Source organism: Saccopteryx leptura, chromosome 5 (genome assembly GCF_036850995.1).
Source record: "Saccopteryx leptura isolate mSacLep1 chromosome 5, mSacLep1_pri_phased_curated, whole genome shotgun sequence".
Taxonomy (NCBI): domain Eukaryota; kingdom Metazoa; phylum Chordata; class Mammalia; order Chiroptera; family Emballonuridae; genus Saccopteryx; species Saccopteryx leptura.
In genome coordinates, this window is record NC_089507.1 from 137059124 (window position 1) to 137076436 (window position 17313).

Consider the following 17313-nt stretch of genomic DNA (forward strand, 5'->3'; position numbering starts at 1 on the left):
AGCCAGCTCCTAGACCACGAGAGGGGGGCCGACCTCCAGAGGCAGGGTGAAGAGCCAAAATATTTAAGAAAGCAAGCCTTGGCCAGGTTGGTTAGAGCTTCGTCTGGGATATGCCAAGGTTGCAATCCGATCTCCCTTCAAAGCATATACAAGATTGAATGCATAAATAAGTGGAAAAACAAATAGATGTTTCTCCCTCTCTCTCCCTCCTACTTCCTACCCTCCCCTAAAAAAAAAAAAAAAAAAAAAGCAGCTGCACCTCTGCGCATGTGCGAGCCTCAATCTTATTTTTGACGTCATTTAGCTTTATTAAGTCCCAAGCCAAAAATTCTTGCTTATTGACTACTCTGAAGAACAACTGGCCCTGGCCGGTTGGCTCAGCGGTAGAGCGTCGGCCTGGCGTGCGGGGGACCCGGGTTCGATTCCCAGCCAGGGCACATAGGAGAAGCGCCCATTTGCTTCTCCACCCCCCCTCCTTCCTCTCTGTCTCTCTCTTCCCCTCCCGCAGCCAAGGCTCCATTGGAGCAAAGATGGCCCGGGCGCTGGGGATGGCTCCTTGGCCTCTGCCCCAGGCGCTAGAGTTGCTCTGGTCATGGCAGAGCAACGCCCCTGAGGGGCAGAGCGTCGCCCCCTGGTGGGCAGAGCGTGGCCCTTGGTGGGTGTGCCGGGTGGATCCCGGTCGGCGCATGCGAGAGTCTGTCTGCCTGTCTCTCCCCGTTTCCAGCTTCAGAAAAATACAAAAAAAAAAAAAAAAAAAAAAGAACAACTAACTGTATGCTCTGACGCTTAGGTGCAGATAGGTTTTCAAGGTTTCGGCTTTCAAAATAGCACAGGCTATTCATTCATTCTGCACATCCCCACAGAGATGATCCAAGTGGAGAGTGAGCTACGCAAATACGTAGACTGGATTGAAGACCAGGAGAGTGAGCTACGCTAATACGTAGACTGGATTGAAGACCAGGTAGCGCAGCACGTCATTCTTTAAGAGGGAATACTTGCACTCCAATTTTCAATTCCTGCCACCTTATTTTTTGATATTTCTGAGGAAACATCTGAATGCTGCCAAAGCTGGATTATTTTATCTCCCACTCCAAGATTACCCCATATTTATTTTTAATAAGTGAAGAATAAAGTTTCTTACATGAAAAACATAAGAAAATATTGACTACCTATAAGAAGAAAATACTGTTAATACCTTTCCCATTAGTAAGATAGAGAGTTATAAAAAATACTCTTTATTCTGGAAATGCTTCCCCCCCCCCCCCCCCCGGTGTAATAATACACAATTGCTCATCATTTTAATTGTAAGTCAAGGGTAAAGGTCTTGGAAGTTAACAAATACAAAAACAAAGTATGTTTATGGGCAAATCCCAAAGAAAAACAAACTTACAAACTCTGCTTAGTGTGTCATACAATATTAAGTGCACCAAATGGGGACAGTGAAGACATAGACTTCTTGTAGTACAGTTGGATAGAACAGATTATTTTTAAACTTTTTTATTTTTATTAAGTGAGAGGTGGGGAGGCAGAAAGATTCCCTCATGTACCCCAACCAGAATCCACCCGGCAAGCCCAATAGGAAGTGATGCTCTGCCCATCTGGGGCTGCTGCATTGCTCAGCAACTGAGCTATTTTAGCACCTGAAGCAAGGCCATGGTACTATCTGCAGTGCCAGAGGCCAACTTGCTCAAATGAGCCATGGCTGTGGGAGAGGGGAAGAGAGTGAGAGAGAAGGGGGACAGGGAGGGGTGGAGAAGCAGATGGCCACTTCTCTTGTGTGCCCTGACTGGAATTGAACCCTGGACTTCCACATGCCAGGCCACATTCTACTGCTGAGCCAACCAGCCAGGGCCAGATTTTTTTTTAACGTGGTCTTAATGCTTTAAGTGTATGATAAATGTTTATAAGTGCTACAAGTAACTGATATTATTTATCCTTGGGGAAAGGATATTCCCAGAACCCATTGCAGACCATTATAATACATATAAGAGACATATGCTTGTGTCTACTAGAGTCTCTAAGTTTAAAGAGCTTATATGAATTGTGTATATTAAAGTTCTTAAAAATTAATCTTCTTAAGTGTATTTTAAAGGTTGCTCTTATTATGCTATTATAAACTTACTTTATTGTAATAAATTTCCCTAAAAGTATTCTTGAAAGTGACAAAAATTGTAAGAGGTGGTGCACGGCCAGCAGTCACAGCCATCACAGCTGCCTGGAACATGCAGGTTCCCATTTGATTCAGATAGATGATAATAAAACAGCAGAGCCAAGAATTGGTGAGCCATCCTTTTATTCTAGCTCACACCGGCTGGTGAGTAAAAGCAAACACATAGGGCACCAAAACCTACTCACATGTTCTCCGGTCCACAACCAGAATCTTTCCAGTTTTTCCTAGAATCAAAGGCCCCCATCTCTGTTTCCTTCAACACCTCACCATCTTGCTGCTTTCTCTCTAACCACGTGGCCTCTGACCCAAAATGGCCTTCTAGCTCCTCTTTTAAAACTTTTTGGCACAAAAGCCCCTCCTTCAGCACACATTAGCATAACCAAACCCCTTCCCAAGCAGGAAGGTAATCAGCCGCCCCACGTGGGCAATAAAAGTGAGCAAAACCAGAAAATACAGATTTTACAAACTTACTTATCCAACAGTGGGTGATTTGAGCAGAATGATCATTTAATAAAAGTGAGTAAGTTCTACTGGATCTCATAACTTCTTTCTCCCTAGAAAATGATGGGATAGTTTGAAGAGAACCCAAGTGAAAATAATTAAAGAAATTGTCATGAAGCATGTTTAGAAAGAAGCACATTCTCCCAAGTTTACTTTGAGTTATTCAGTTACACTAGAAAACAAACTGTAATGAATCATGTTCAAAGCAGTAAAATTCTCCTGAGTTAATTATTGATAACATTAATTTTCTGATTCATGACCAGCTAGATGCTTTCAAAACATTACTCTCTCTTCTCGGTACAATTTATACTTACATATTTTGGAAGTGTGTTTATTGAACACTGGAGTCAGGAGACTGAAAAGGAGTCAGAAATTACATGGTAAAATTCTATAGAAACGAAACCAATTGCTTGGCTTTTGAGTTCTCATAGAAGAAATTCTACAGCGTAGGGGTATATACCTAAAAGCAGCAGCATTTCTGGTTTTGGTATAAGTAAAACAATGAAATCCATCATTATGCAGGTCAATGGCAATAATTCACATGAATATGGGTGCACTGTGATCTTACCCTGCAATTCATTGAAAGACACAATTGTAATGAAAAAGGGAGATAATCTCTTTAACTTGGTCCAAAGTAAGTTGTGGGAGCTTCTCATTCTTGAAAAACCATAGAACCCAGATAAAAAACCATAGAAGGAACTTTTCTTTCTTTCTTTTTTTTTTTAAACATTTTATTTTATTATTTTATTTTATTTTTTCATTTTTAGAGAGGAGAAAGGGAGAGAAAGACAGAGAGGGAGAGAGGAGAGAGAGATAGAGAGAGAGAAGGGGGGAGGAGCTGGAAGCATCAACTCCCATATGTGACTTGACCAGGCAAGCCCAGGGTTTCGAACCGGCGACCTCAGCATTTCCAGGTCGACGCTTTATCCCCTGCGCCACCACAGGTCAGGCAGAAGGAACTTTTCAATAAAGGCTTGCTTTACTATTTTTAAGGTGGTGGTGGGAAAAGTATTTGGGCAAACTACAGATTGTTATGCTGCCCTCAGGAACCAGGTAGCACTTGCTTTCTTCTTTGAAGTACACTGTCTTATTTAATGAACTTGATATTTTGTGAAGCTTAAGGGTGAAACTCTTTTATAACATCATACCTAAGAGTCATTTTAAGAGTTATATTCATTTGAGTTTACCATCTGGTATGATTAAGACATATTAACTACTTTCAGTATGTTTTAAAGCTTATTTAAATTAAATAGTACATGTATTTCAAGATGGATTGCCTCAGTAGATTTGCAATATTCGATACTTGCCCCTTAAGTGTTCCTTTTGAACTGTAAAGAGTCAATGCCATGTTTGTGCTCTATGAAAATATGGATGTAACTTTAAAAATCTCATCTTACTTATGGCTTCGTAACCAGTTTTCAGAAGCTTTTGTTGGGAAAATAGCAAAGTTACAACTCCTCATTTACAATTTACCATTCTCTTTAGAATTATGGAAACATCTGTCAGATATTTTTTAGTACCACACTTGAAATAGAATTAGCTAAAAATATGATGAATGAGGATAACTGATTAATGCCACCAGCCCGGAAAATTTTAGGTTTCCACTGAGTTCATTAAAGATACCCAAACTTTATAGTAGTTATTAGTAAGGTTTTGTTTTTCTAATAAGTGTTCTTAAACTTCTGGAATCCTCTGGAAATTCAACAAATGTTTGTTGAGTTATGTTAAAAGGACTCTGGAGCATACATAGATAAATAAAACAGATGTTTGTCTTCAAGGAATTTTAAACTTAGAAATTTCAGCAATCTCTGATTTACATGAAATTTCAATCCATGGAGAACAGTCAACTAACGTAATAACTATTTAAAGGCAAGACAATTAAGAGCAAAGAAATTATTTAGCAGTGCACGTATTTCCCGAGTTATCATCCTACACGGTAGATGAAAAACTGGATACTTTGGTGAGTTTTCTTCAATAAAAATCTGTTTAAAACACTAACAAGAGTTCTATTTTTTAAAAAAATCAGAGTCCTAGAACCACAGAAAATAGAAAAATGCATAAGGTTAATGTCAGTCATTTTCTTTATGCATCAGATCATTCAAACCACACTACCAGGGGTGATGTTGTTCATCAGAGGAAATGAGGGGGTGGGGTGAAATGTCCCATCCACTTCTGCATAACGAGGACAAGTACAGTATTACAGATATAATGGTTAACATGAGTGGTTATATTATAGATTTCGTGCGAAACATTCTTGGCATACAAAGACTTGAGATAGTAGCGTTTGCCTGTGACTCTAACCCAGATAAAAGCCACCATTATCAAGAGCAGAGACAACCAGTGGTTCTTGTTGTTGATATTACTAGAAAGAGAGTGGGCATCTGGTCTTGACTTCTTTCTTTTACTACTATATTTATTTCTGACTTCAAGAAAAGCTTTCTAATGGATTGGCCACTTACAAAGAATTTCGGCTCAAGGTGAAGACGGGGACACCTGGCGCTGGGACTAAGCAAAGCGCCCCCCTCTCTCAGCGGCTCACTTGCCTGCCTAGCGCTGCGGGCGCTGCAGTGTGCCCTCCCAGCACCCTTTTTTCTGCTGTGGGTGCAGGGCCAAGCCTCTAGAATTGGCTTTTGAGCCGAGCTGAGGATCCTGAAGGATGAAGACCTAGGACGGGGCGAGAGATGTCAACGAGATCTACCCGCAGAGCGGCAAATGCTCGACCCGAAGTATACAAGAAGGCAGCAGTACCAAAGACATCGGGGGCGCCCTGGCTACAAAACGGTCACGCGATTGCTAGTGGCAACCGAGCCTTTGTGGATCTGCAGCTCCTCAGCTGTTGGAAGGATGGTAGCGAGGGACAGCCGATGTGGCGCCGCCATGGCGCCTGCTCGGCTGCCGGTAGGGTTCTCTTTTCCGCCTGCGCCCTGCGGTCCCTTCGGGCCTTAAACTGCAGCTGTGCCGCCAAAGAGCTCTCGGGTGGGGAGTTGTCACTGCCTCCGGGGCGCCCTCCATGAACGCAACATGGCACCTGGGGCTGGAAGTCTGGGTTCATTCAGTCCGCTGGGTTCATTCAGTCCGCCTGCTCCTCTCCCGGCACGCCTGCTCGCGCTCCGGACCGGGTTCCCGCGAGTCCAGGGCACCCACTCCGCGCGCGGACCGCCTCGCCTTCACCCCTGCCCTTCATTCTCCTCTTGTAGGTTCCTCACGCTCCGAGGGCTTTTACTGGAACCCTCGAAGACAGAAGACGGCGACCTGAGGGGTGGAGGATTCCAGACCTCCTGGTGCTCACAGCACTGTTTAGCTTTCCCGGTGTCCGGAGGCTCTGGCGGAGCTGGAAATGCGAGTGCGGACTCCACCCGCCGCGGGTCCGGGAGCCGACTCCTGCCCGCGAGGCCCAGCTCGCTGTTCCGCCGCCCAGCCGGGAGGTTGAGTGGGAGACCAGCGGGGACTGGACGGCAGAGACAATGACCACCACGACCCAGAGGAAACGAGACTCTTCTCACCGTGGAGAGCAGAGCTGCGGGCTCGATAGCCAGTCTGGGGAAAACGGGGACGAAAGCATCCCGCTAGGTCTGTGCTGGGCATGGTCGGCTTCACAGGATCCCTTGGATAGTGGCGGCCGCTGCCCCCCGCCCTCCCAGAAAGGTCCCCTGCTCTGGCCCTCACGGAGAGTGGGGAAGGGATTGGCTCCTGGAGGGGAAGGGAAAACCTAGGGGTAGATTTGCATGTTTTTAAACCACGGTTTTAAAAAACGATTATGCCACAGAGACAAGCCAGTTGTGACATTAGGCACAACGTGCTACTGAAATACCGAAATCTGCCACCAAATGGAGCTGCTGCAGTGGACGGCACTGCTAGAGGGCTTGGCGGGCATCGCCCTTTTCAGGCCGCTTTCATTTCTCGGCGGTCACTCCGACCCTCTCTCCCCAAGTCGTCCCTCGCTTAACGGGTTTCTGGGCACACGAGGGACTCCCGGGTCAGAGAACCCTTTACCGTGGGGATCCGGCAGACGCGAGCTCTGCAGGAAGCCGGCTGTGTCTCCAGGCTTTCGGAATCGACATCCCATCTCTCACTGCCAGCGCCAGGGGCGCGAGGGTCCCGGGCCTCCCAGGTTCGGCCTGCCCAGAGACCCATTAGGCGTCGCCATTTGAGTCCGAAGGTGTGGTTCTTTGCCCAGATCTTGAGATTCCTGCCTCCCCTATCCCCTTCTCCACACCGTCACCTGTCAAATTCCATTGTGCAGACACCAGCCCCTCTGGGGCTTTGCAAACTCACTGCACGATGTTAAAGTGCCTCTGGAATACTGCAGTCCTGTGGCCCTGGCACCTGCTCTGCTGGTCTCTACCTAGAATGACCCCTACCACCCATGTCTGTACAATCCTTTATATCCCTCAGGTCTCACCTTGAATTCCTGCAGTACAAGTCCTTGAGTTGACTGTGTTCCTAGTGTACAATACTTGGCATCAGTAAGTAATATTGAATATTGAATAAATGAATGATGACCATGTAAAACATGTTAAAATGGCCTGACCAGGCCGTGGTGCAGTGGATAGAGTGTTTGGCCCAGGATGCTGAGGACCCAGGTCTGAAACCCTGAGGTCACAGGCTTGAGCCTGGACTCATCCAGCTTGAGTGCAGGGTTTCTGGCTTAAGGGAAGGGTGGCTGGATTGAGCATGGGACCATAGATGGTCGCTGGCTTGAGCCTAAAGGTCACTGGTTTGAAGCCCAAGGTCGCTGGCTTGAGCAAGGGGTCACTCGCTCAGCTGAAATCCCTCAGTCAAGGCACATATGAGAAAACAATCAATGAACTAAGGCGATGCAAGGAATAATATCTCTTTCTCTCTCACTAAAAAGAAAAAAAAAGGTAAAATGTAATTTGTCACCAGTTAGCTGATCTGAGTGGAACAGTCTGTTGAGTTCGGCCTCTGATTATTGGCAGCATAACTATACACAAATGTTGGGAGCTCCCATCTGGTCATATGACAATGAAAAACACCCCTACATATGAGAGCTAGAGCGTGGTCCTTACCACGCCAAGATTGCGGGCCATTTAGCTTTGAGTAGAGGAATTTTTTGCTTTGCTGTAGCCCTGAGGCCCTTCTCTCATGGGCTGACTCTCAGATGCCTGTGTGACTGGGGAACAGAGGGGAGCGTGAAGGATCAGTCGAGCCCATCACCAGGCCCAGAAGAGCCATCAAAGGCACATTCCATTGTGGTCAGGTTATTGTGTCTCCTTTCTATACAAATACAGCTCATTTAATTCTTTTAGAGAGAAATTTATGTCTGAGTTCTTTTGAATTGGTTTTGTGGGAGAGGAAGGAAAACTACTTCAGTTAACTAAGCAGTAACTGGTCATCTGATAGCACCTGGATAGGGTATGCTGTATTTAGAATTAAACTAATACTGAACAAAAACACTGGAATTTTTAACTTCTCATTCACCTCCATATAATAAAACTAAAAAATATACCTGTCTCATAACAAAGTCTGATGTGTTTTCACCAGTCTTCTGGCTAAACAATAATTTCTTACGTGAATCCACAGAATCCAGTAGGGGCTTTATATCTGACCAGGGACTTCACGTTTCATCTTATTTTGTTTTTTAATTTTTTTTTTCTTTTTTTTTTTTTTTTAAATAAATTTTTATTAATGGTAATGGGATGACATTAATAAATCAGGGTACATATATTCAAAGAAAACATGTCTAGGTTATTTTGTCATTAAATTATGTTGCATACCCCTCGCCCAAAGTCAGATTGTCCTTCGCCACCCTTTATCTAGTTCTCTGTGCCCCTCCCCCTCCCCCTAACTCTCCCCCTGTCCTCCCTCCCCCCACCCCTGGTAACCACCACACTCTTGTCCATGTCTCTTAGTCTCATTTTTATGTTCCACCAATGTATGGAATCATGTAGTTCTTGTTTTTTTCTGATTTACTTATTTCACTCCTTATAATGTTATCAAGATCCCACCATTTTGCTGTAAATGATCTGATGTCATCGTTTCTTATGGCTGAGTAGTATTCCATAGTGTATATGTGCCACATCTTCTTTATCCAGTCTTCTATTGAAGGGCTTTTTGGTTGTTTCCATGTCTTGGCCACTGTGAACAGTGCTGCAATGAACATGGGGCTACATGTGTCTTCACGTATCAATGTTTCTGAGGTTTTGGGGTATATACCCAGTAGAGGGATTGCTGGGTCATAAGGTAGTTCTATTTGCAGTTTTTTGAGGAACCTCCATACTTTCCTCCATAATGGTTGTACTACTTTACAGTCCCACCAACAGTGAATGAGGGTTCCTTTTTCTCCACAGCCTCTCCAACATTTGCTATTACCCGTCTTGTTGATCATAGCTAATCTAACAGGGGTGAGGTGGTATCTCATTGTAGTTTTGATTTGCATTTCCCTAATAACTAATGAAGCTCAGCATTTTTTCATATATCTGTTGGCCATTTGTATCTCTTCCTGGGAGAAGTGTCTATTCATGTCTTCTTCCCATTTTTTTATTGGATTGTTTGTTTGTTTGTTGTTGAGTTTTATGAGTTCTTTGTAAATTTTGGAAATTAGGCCCTTATCTGAGCTGTTGTTTGAAAATATCATTTCCCATTTAGTTGGCTGTCTGTTTATTTTTATATCAGTTTCTCTTGCTGAGCAAAAACTTTTTATTCTGATGTAGTCCCATTCATTTATCTTTGCCTTCACTTCTCTTGCCATTGGAGTCAAGTTCATAAAATGTTCTTTAAAACCCAGGTCCATGAGTTTAGTACCTATGTCTTCTTCTATGTACTTTATTGTTTCAGGTCTTATATTTAGGTCTTTGATCCATTTTGAATTAATTTTAGTACACGGGGACAGGCTGTAGTCGAGTTTCATTCTTTTGCCTGTGGCTTTCCAGTTTTCCCAACACCATTTGTTGAAGAGGCTTTCTTTTCTCCATTGTGTGTTGTTGGCCCCTTTATCAAAGATTATTTGACCATATATATGTGGTTTTATTTCTGGGCTTTCTATTCTGTTCCATTGGTATGAGTGTCTATTTTTCTGCCAATACCATGCTGTTTTGATTATTGTGGCCCTATAATATAGTTTAAAGTCAGGTATTGTAATGCCCCCAGCTTCATTCTTTTTCCTTAGGATTGTTTTGGCTATTCGGGGTTTTTTATAGTTCCATATAAATCTGATGATTTTTTGTTCCATTTCTTTAAAAAATCCCATAGGGATTTTGATGGGAATTGCATTAAATTTGTATATTGCTTTGGGTAATATGGCCATTTTGATTATATTTATTCTTCCTATCCAAGAACAAGGAATATTTTTCCATCTCATTGTATCTTTTTCGATTTCTCTTAACAATGCTTTGTAATTTTCATTATATAGGTCCTTTACATTCTTTGTTATGTTTATTCCTAGGTATTTTATTTTTTTTGTTGCAATCGTGAAGGGGATTATTTTTTTGAGTTCGTTTTCTAATATTTCATTGTTGGCATAGAGAAAGGCTATGGACTTCTGTATGTTAATTTTGTATCCTGCGACCTTACTGTATTGGTTTATTGTTTCTAATAATCTTTTTGTGGAGTCCTTCGGGTTTTCGATGTATAGGATCATATCATCGGCAAAAAGTGATACCTTTACTTCTTCTTTTCCAATATGGATGCCTTTTATTTCTTTGTCTTGTCTTATTGCTCTGGCCAGAACTTCTAGCACCACGTTAAATAAGAGTGGAGAGAGTGGACAACCCTGTCTTGTTCCTGATTTAAGGTAGAAAGTCCTCAGTTTTATGCCATTTAAAATGATGTTGGCTGATGGTTTATCATATATGGCCTTTATCATGTTGAGATATTTTCCTTCTATACCCATTTTGTTGAGAGTCTTAAACATAAAATTGTGTTGTATTTTATCAAAAGCCTTTTCTGCATCTATTGATAAGATCATATGGTTTTTGTTCTTTGTTTTGTTGATATGGTGTATTACGTTAACCGTTTTGCGTATGTTGAACCATCCTTGAGATTCTGGGATGAATCCCACTTGATCATGATGTATTATTTTTTTAATATGTTGTTGTATTCGGTTTGCCAGTATTTTGTTTAGAATTTTAGCATCTGTATTCATTAGAGATATTGGTCTGTAGTTTTCTTTCTTTGTGCCATCCTTGCCAGGTTTTGGTATGAGGGTTATGTTGGCCTCATAAAATGTGTTTGGAAGTATTGCTTCTTCTTCAATTTTTTGGAAGACTTTGAGTAGAATAGGAACCAAGTCTTCTTTGAATGTTTGATAGAATTCACTAGTATAACCGTCTGGGCCTGGACTTTTATTTTTGGGGAGGTTTTTAATAGTTTTTTCTATTTCCTCCCTGCTGATTGGTCTGTTTAGGCTTTCTGCTTCTTCATGACTCAGTCTAGGAAGGTTGTATTGTTCTAGGAATTTATCCATTTCTTCTAGATTGTTGTATTTGGTGGCATATAATTTTTTATAGTATTCTACAATAATTCTTTGTATATCTATGATGTCTGTGGTGATCTCTCCTCTTTCATTTTGGATTTTATTTATTTGAGTCCTGTGCCTTTTTTCCTTGGTGAGTCTTGCCAAGGGTTTGTCAATTTTGTTGATCTTTTCAAAGAACCAGCTCCTTGTTTTATTGATTTTTTCTATAGTTTTTCTGTTCTCTATTTCATTTATTTCTGCTCTGATTTTTATTATCTCCTTTCTTCGGCTGGTTTTGGGTTGTCTTTGTTCTTCTTTTTCTAGTTCCTTAAGGTGTGAAGTTAAGTGGTTTACTTCAGCTCTCTCTTGTTTGTTCATATAGGCCTGAAGTGATATGAACTTTCCTCTTATTACTGCTTTTGCAGCATCCCAGAGATTCTGATATGTCGTATTTTCATTTTCATTTGTCTGTATGTATCTTTTGATCTCTGCGCTTATTTCTTCTTTGACCCATTCATTTTTTAGAAGTATGTTGTTTAGTTTCCACATTTTTGTGGTTTTTTCCCCCTCTTTTTTGCAGTTGAATTCTAGTTTCAAGGCTTTATGATCAGAAAATATGCTTGGTACAATTTCAATTTTTCTAAATTTGCTGATATTGTCTTTGGGGCCCAACATATGGTCAATTCTTGAGAATGTTCCATGTACACTAGAGAAAAATGTATACTCTGTCGCTTTGGGATGAAGTGTCCTGTAGATGTCTATCATATCCAGGTGTTCTAGTATTTCGTTCAAGGCCACTATATCTTTATTGATTCTCTGTTTGGATGACCGATCTAGAGCCGTCAGCGGAGTATTGAGGTCTCCAAGTATGATTGTATTTTTGTTAGTTTTTGTTTTAAGGTCAATAAGTAGCTGTCTTATATATTTTGGTGCTCCTTGGTTTGGTGCATATATATTAAGGATTGTTATGTCTTCTTGATTCAGTGTCCCCTTAATCATTATGAAGTGACCATTTTTGTCTCTGAGTACTTTTTCTGTCTTGTAGTCAGCATTGTCAGATATGAGTATAGCTACAACTGCTTTTTTTTGGGTGTTGTTTGCTTGGAGTATTGTTTTCCAGCCTTTCACTTTGAATTTGTTTTTATCCTTGTTGCTTAGATGTGTTTCTTGTAGGCAGCATATAGTTGGATTTTCTTTTTTAATCCATTCTGCTACTCTGTGTCTTTTTATTGGTAAGTTTAATCCATTTACATTTAGTGTAATTATTGACACTTGTGGGTTCCCTACTGCCATTTTATAAATTGCTTTCTGTTAGTTTTGTATCTAGTTTGATTCTTCTCTTTTGTTTTTCTATCATTTTTTTCTGTTTGTTTGTGTTCCATACTTCTTTCCTCTGTTGCTACCTTTTTTAAGTCATGTGTTTTTGTGGTGGTTTTTTCTAGGGTGGTTACCATTAAGTAATGAAAAGGGTACCTACCATATTCATTGTAGTACCCTATCTTATAAGTATTTCTGCACTTCATCGTCCTTTGCTACTGTTAATCTCCATTCTCTCCCCCCCTTTTTTTTTCCTTTGTTGTCACAGTTTAAGTTTGGTTTTATTGTGTTCTTGGTGGAGCTGTTACTTGTGGTGTTGTTTTCTTTTGTTCTTTGACTCTGGTTGGAAAACCCCCTTTAGTATTTCCTGGAGTGGGGGCTTTCTCGTGATAAATTCTCTCATCTTTTCTGTATTTGTGAATGTTTTTATATCTCCTTCATACTTGAAGGATAGCTTTGATGGGTATAGTATTCTTGGCTGAAAGTTCCTCTCTTTCAGGGCTTTAAATATTGGGGTCCACTCTCTTCTAGCTTGTAGAGTTTCTGCTGAGAAATCTGATGATAATCTAATAGGCCTTCCTTTATATGTTGTACTCTTCTTTTCCCTGGCTGCCTTGAGAATTTTTTCTTTGTCATTGGTTTGTGTCATCTTTATTATGATGTGCCTTGGAGTGGGTTTGTTGGGGTTAAGAAAACTCGGTGTTCTGTTTGCTTCTTGAATTTGAGGCTTTAGTTCTTTCCACAGGCTTGGGAAGTTCTCATCTATTATTTGTTTGAGTATATTCTCCATTCCATTTTCTTTCTCTTCTCCCTCTGATATACCTATTATTCTTATGTTATTCTTTCTGATGGAGTCAGATAATTCCTGTAGGGCTTTCTCGTTTTTTATTATTTTTGAATCTCTTTCTTCTTCTCTCTGTTGTGCCTCAAGTTGTTTGTCTTCTATTTCACTAATCCTATCTTCAATCTGGGTTGTTCTGCTAGCTAAGCTTGTTACCTCGTTTTTCAGCTCGTGAATTGAGTTTTTCATTTCTGTTTGATTTGTTTTTATAGTTTCAATTTCCTTGGTAATATATTCTTTGTGTTCATTGAGTTGTTTTCTGATCTCCCTATATTGCCTTTCCGTGTTTTCTTGTATATCTCTGAGTATTTTTAAGATTTCTATTTTAAATTCTCTGTCATTTAGCTCCAAGGCTTCCAATATGTTAAGTCTTTTCTCCATAGATTTTTCCACATCTATTTGTGTTACCTCTCTTTCTTTTGTATCCATAATATTCGATTTCCTCTTTCTTATTGGCATCTGAGGGTGGTCTTGTTGATAGCACTAATTAGAATTAATAAAGAGTAAAAAGTAAAAAACAAACAAACAAACAAAAAACAAACAAACAAACAAAAAAAAACCAAAAAAAAAAAACCAGAGGGTAAAACACCCCACAAAAAAAAGCAGTAATAATTTATTATTTCCCCCTTTTTTTTTTTCTTTGTTCCCCTTCCCTCCTCTCCCCTCCTCAGGAAAATATCGTGCCTATAATGGAGGGCCTGGTTTGCGGTGAAGAGTTCAAGGGGGCAAAAAAAAAAAAAAAAAAAAAAGAAAAAAAAATTAAAAATAAAAAAAGGAAGAAAATCTTAGACAAGCATAAGTTGATCTGCCTGCGGGTGACAGTCAACCAAGAGATATAATGAGAGGGACAAGAGGGAACCAGAAAAAAGGACAAAAAAAGGAATAATAAAGAAGAAAAAATAAAAATAATAAGTAAAAATACGTTGTATTAAGTGGAGCAAAGACCAAATACAATGGAGACCTTGGGTTGGGAGGACCCAAAATGCCACAAAAACAAACCAACCAGAAAAAAACAAAAACAAAACCGAAAAAGAAAAACAAAGCCAAAAAAAAAACCTTGAGTCCCAAATTAACTAATTTGTTCATGATTGAGGATTAAATGGGAGGAAAGTAAAATGAGAAAAGAAAAAACGAATAGAAAGGGAAAAATAAGAAAAAGAGTAAAACAAAGGAAGAAATAAAAAAGCAAGAGAAAAAAACAAAATAAGGCAAAAAACAAAACAAAAGAGGAGAGAGTGAGAATTAAGTGTCCTGGAGTATAACCCCAAAGGAGGGTGAGGATGAAGAAGAGAAATAAAATGTAACACTTATGGGTAGTGTAGTTCAAGAAAAGGGAAGCATAAGATGGGCAGAGAATAGAAGGACTGAGGTGGAGGAAATAAAGACAATAAGATAGAAGGAACAAACAACAAAAACAAAACAAAAAAAAAAAACAGTGGAACAAGCTGCAAAGTCTGTGGATTTTTCCTGATTTTGAGATGACAACCTCTTCCTCCTTCTCCTCTCTCCCTCTTCCCGGTCGGCGACTCTGCACCCCAGGCCCTGCCCCTGCGCCACACCCAGGCAGGGACTTGCAGTTGATGGGGTTCTACGGCAATGTCACACAATTGGCTTTAGTCTTGCTGGTAATCAAGGCCTGCAGGCGTCTGCAGGGTCTAACGACGAGAGAGTTCGCCTTCGTGGATTCTCTCTCCCAGTCCCCCCCTCCCGAACCAGCAGCCTGGCGATCCAGCCACAAGGCTGCCACTGCTTCTGCCTGGGGAGTAAGAGGCTCAAAGAGCTGGGAAATCCCCACTCTATCCCCACTCAGTGCAAGGCTCTGGGAAGGGCTCTGACAGTCAGGGCCTCCAGTGTAATCAGGCGGGGGTGGGAGTCAATTGTTGTCAAGGTGATTGTTCAGCGCCTAGCATTCCGTTGGACCTCTCAACCCAGGCTTTCCACACTTTGTAGCCTGTTTTGGCCGGTAAGAGGAGGCACTAGTCTCTGCTTGCGACTAGTTTGGTATAGATCTTATTATCTGCCAAGTCCTTCTTGTTAGCGTTTATCCCTGAATATGGAGGCTCTATCAATCAGAAGTTGCCCCCGCCCCTTTAGCGAGAGGCACCAAAAAATATCACGCCTCTTGTCTTGGGTCGGTGAACTGAGAGAGATCTTATCAATTAGAACCGAGGGTGCGCAGATTTCACGGGTTAAGTTAATTTTAGTAATTGGGTCGCAGCTGTGCTCCCGAAGGTATTTCAGGCTGCCTGCGCGCGCCCCTCCCCCAACGCTTGATTGTTAGCTTGAATGGCTGGGTGAGGTGCCCCGCCCGCGGAGAGAATCTCCCAAGTAGGGAATACCGCCCTGGGGCCTCTCCCGCTCCCCGTGCGCGGGCCGCTGGGAACGTTAGCGGTGCTCGGTCTGCAATGCTCGGTCTGCAACCAGACCGGGAGCGCGCCAGCAGCTGCTCGCCGCTCGTTCTGCAACCGACCCGGGCGCTGCTGGCGGCCGCGGCTGGCGGCAGTGGCTGGCGGCGGCAGCGGCGGCGGCAGCGGCGGCGGCTTCCGAGTGCGGGATGACTTACCCCAGGCGAACTTTCTCGTGGCTTGAATGAACGTCCCTGCGGTAGCTTCCTCCACACCCTCGTCTCTCAGATTCGAGCGATAACAGTCCTTTTGCTTTCAGTTTGCTCCGAAGATAAATTTTCCTGTTTCTAGTTGATAAATTTGTTGTGATTTTGGGGAGATCTGTCGGACGCGCTACTCACGGCGCCATTTCCGTGACGTCCTCCAATTTTTTTTTAAGTGAGAGGAAGATAGACTCCCACAGACGCCCCAACTAGGATCCACCTGGCATCCCCCATCTGGGGCCAATGCTGGAATCAACCAAGCTATCCTGAGTACCTGAGGCCAATGTTTGGACCAAACGAGCTACCCTCAGCACTCAGGCAATGCTCAAATCAATCAAGCCACTGGTTTCGAGAGGGAAAGAGAGAGAGAAGGGGGAGAGAAACAGATGGTCATTTCTCATGTGTACCTGACCGGGGTCAAACCCAGGATGTATGCACACCAGGCCTATGCTCTACCACTGATGGGCCAGGGCCCATCTTGTTTTTTTTTTTTTTTTTTAAAGATAGGCATCTATAGCCTGACCAGGTGGTGGTGCAGTGGATAGAACGTCAGCCTGGGACATAGAAGACCCAGGTTCGAAACCCCAAGGTTGCCAGCTTGAGTGTGGGCTCATCTGGCTTGAGCACAGGCTCACCAGCTTGAGTGTGGGACATAGACATGACCCTATGGTTGCTGGCTTAAAGCCCAAGGTCACTGGCTTGAGCCTAAGGTTGCTGGCTTGAGCAGGGGGTCACTTCCTCTACTGTAGCCCACCCCCACCCCCTCACCCCCATCAAGGCCATATGAGAAAGCAATCAATGAACAACTAAGGTGCTGCAACGATGAATTGATGCTTCTCATCTCTCCCTTCCTATCTGTACCCCTCCCCCCAAAAAAGGAAAGATAGGCATCTATAAAGTGTTGTGGACCATAAATGGCAAAAAACCATTTTAGATTCAAGGCTTAGCAAAAGGCTAAGTTCTCCCCCCTCCATCTCCATATTTGGCTATGATGCTGAGTATTTGCACCCACTCTACTTGCTTCCTTGGGTTGCTGGAAGCAATATACATGCCCTTCCTCTCTTTGTTTGTTTCAGATGTTGGTAGATTTCACTAATGTATCCTGTTTTTGCCTTGGGAGAGTTCCTGTCTTAGCTTTGGATGTGTAACTTTGTATAAAGGTCCTTGATTTGCATATGCTATATAATAAAGCAAACTGGGGCTATGGGGCACTCAGATACAGCCAGGCAGTTTGAAGAGTCCTCCCGGTCCCATCGTTTTTGTTTTTTGATAAGTGTGTTTCCTTAATTCCGCACCATTATTTGGAGCTGCGCTGGTTCCCGGCAATAAAGAGCTTGCAAGTGCTTGTTGTGTACATTATTATTTCCTACCACACTGCTCATTCATCATGTCAGTCTCAAAGAACTAATACTTTGTCACTTTGTACTTGCTGAACACAGCTGAACAGTAGAACATATCTT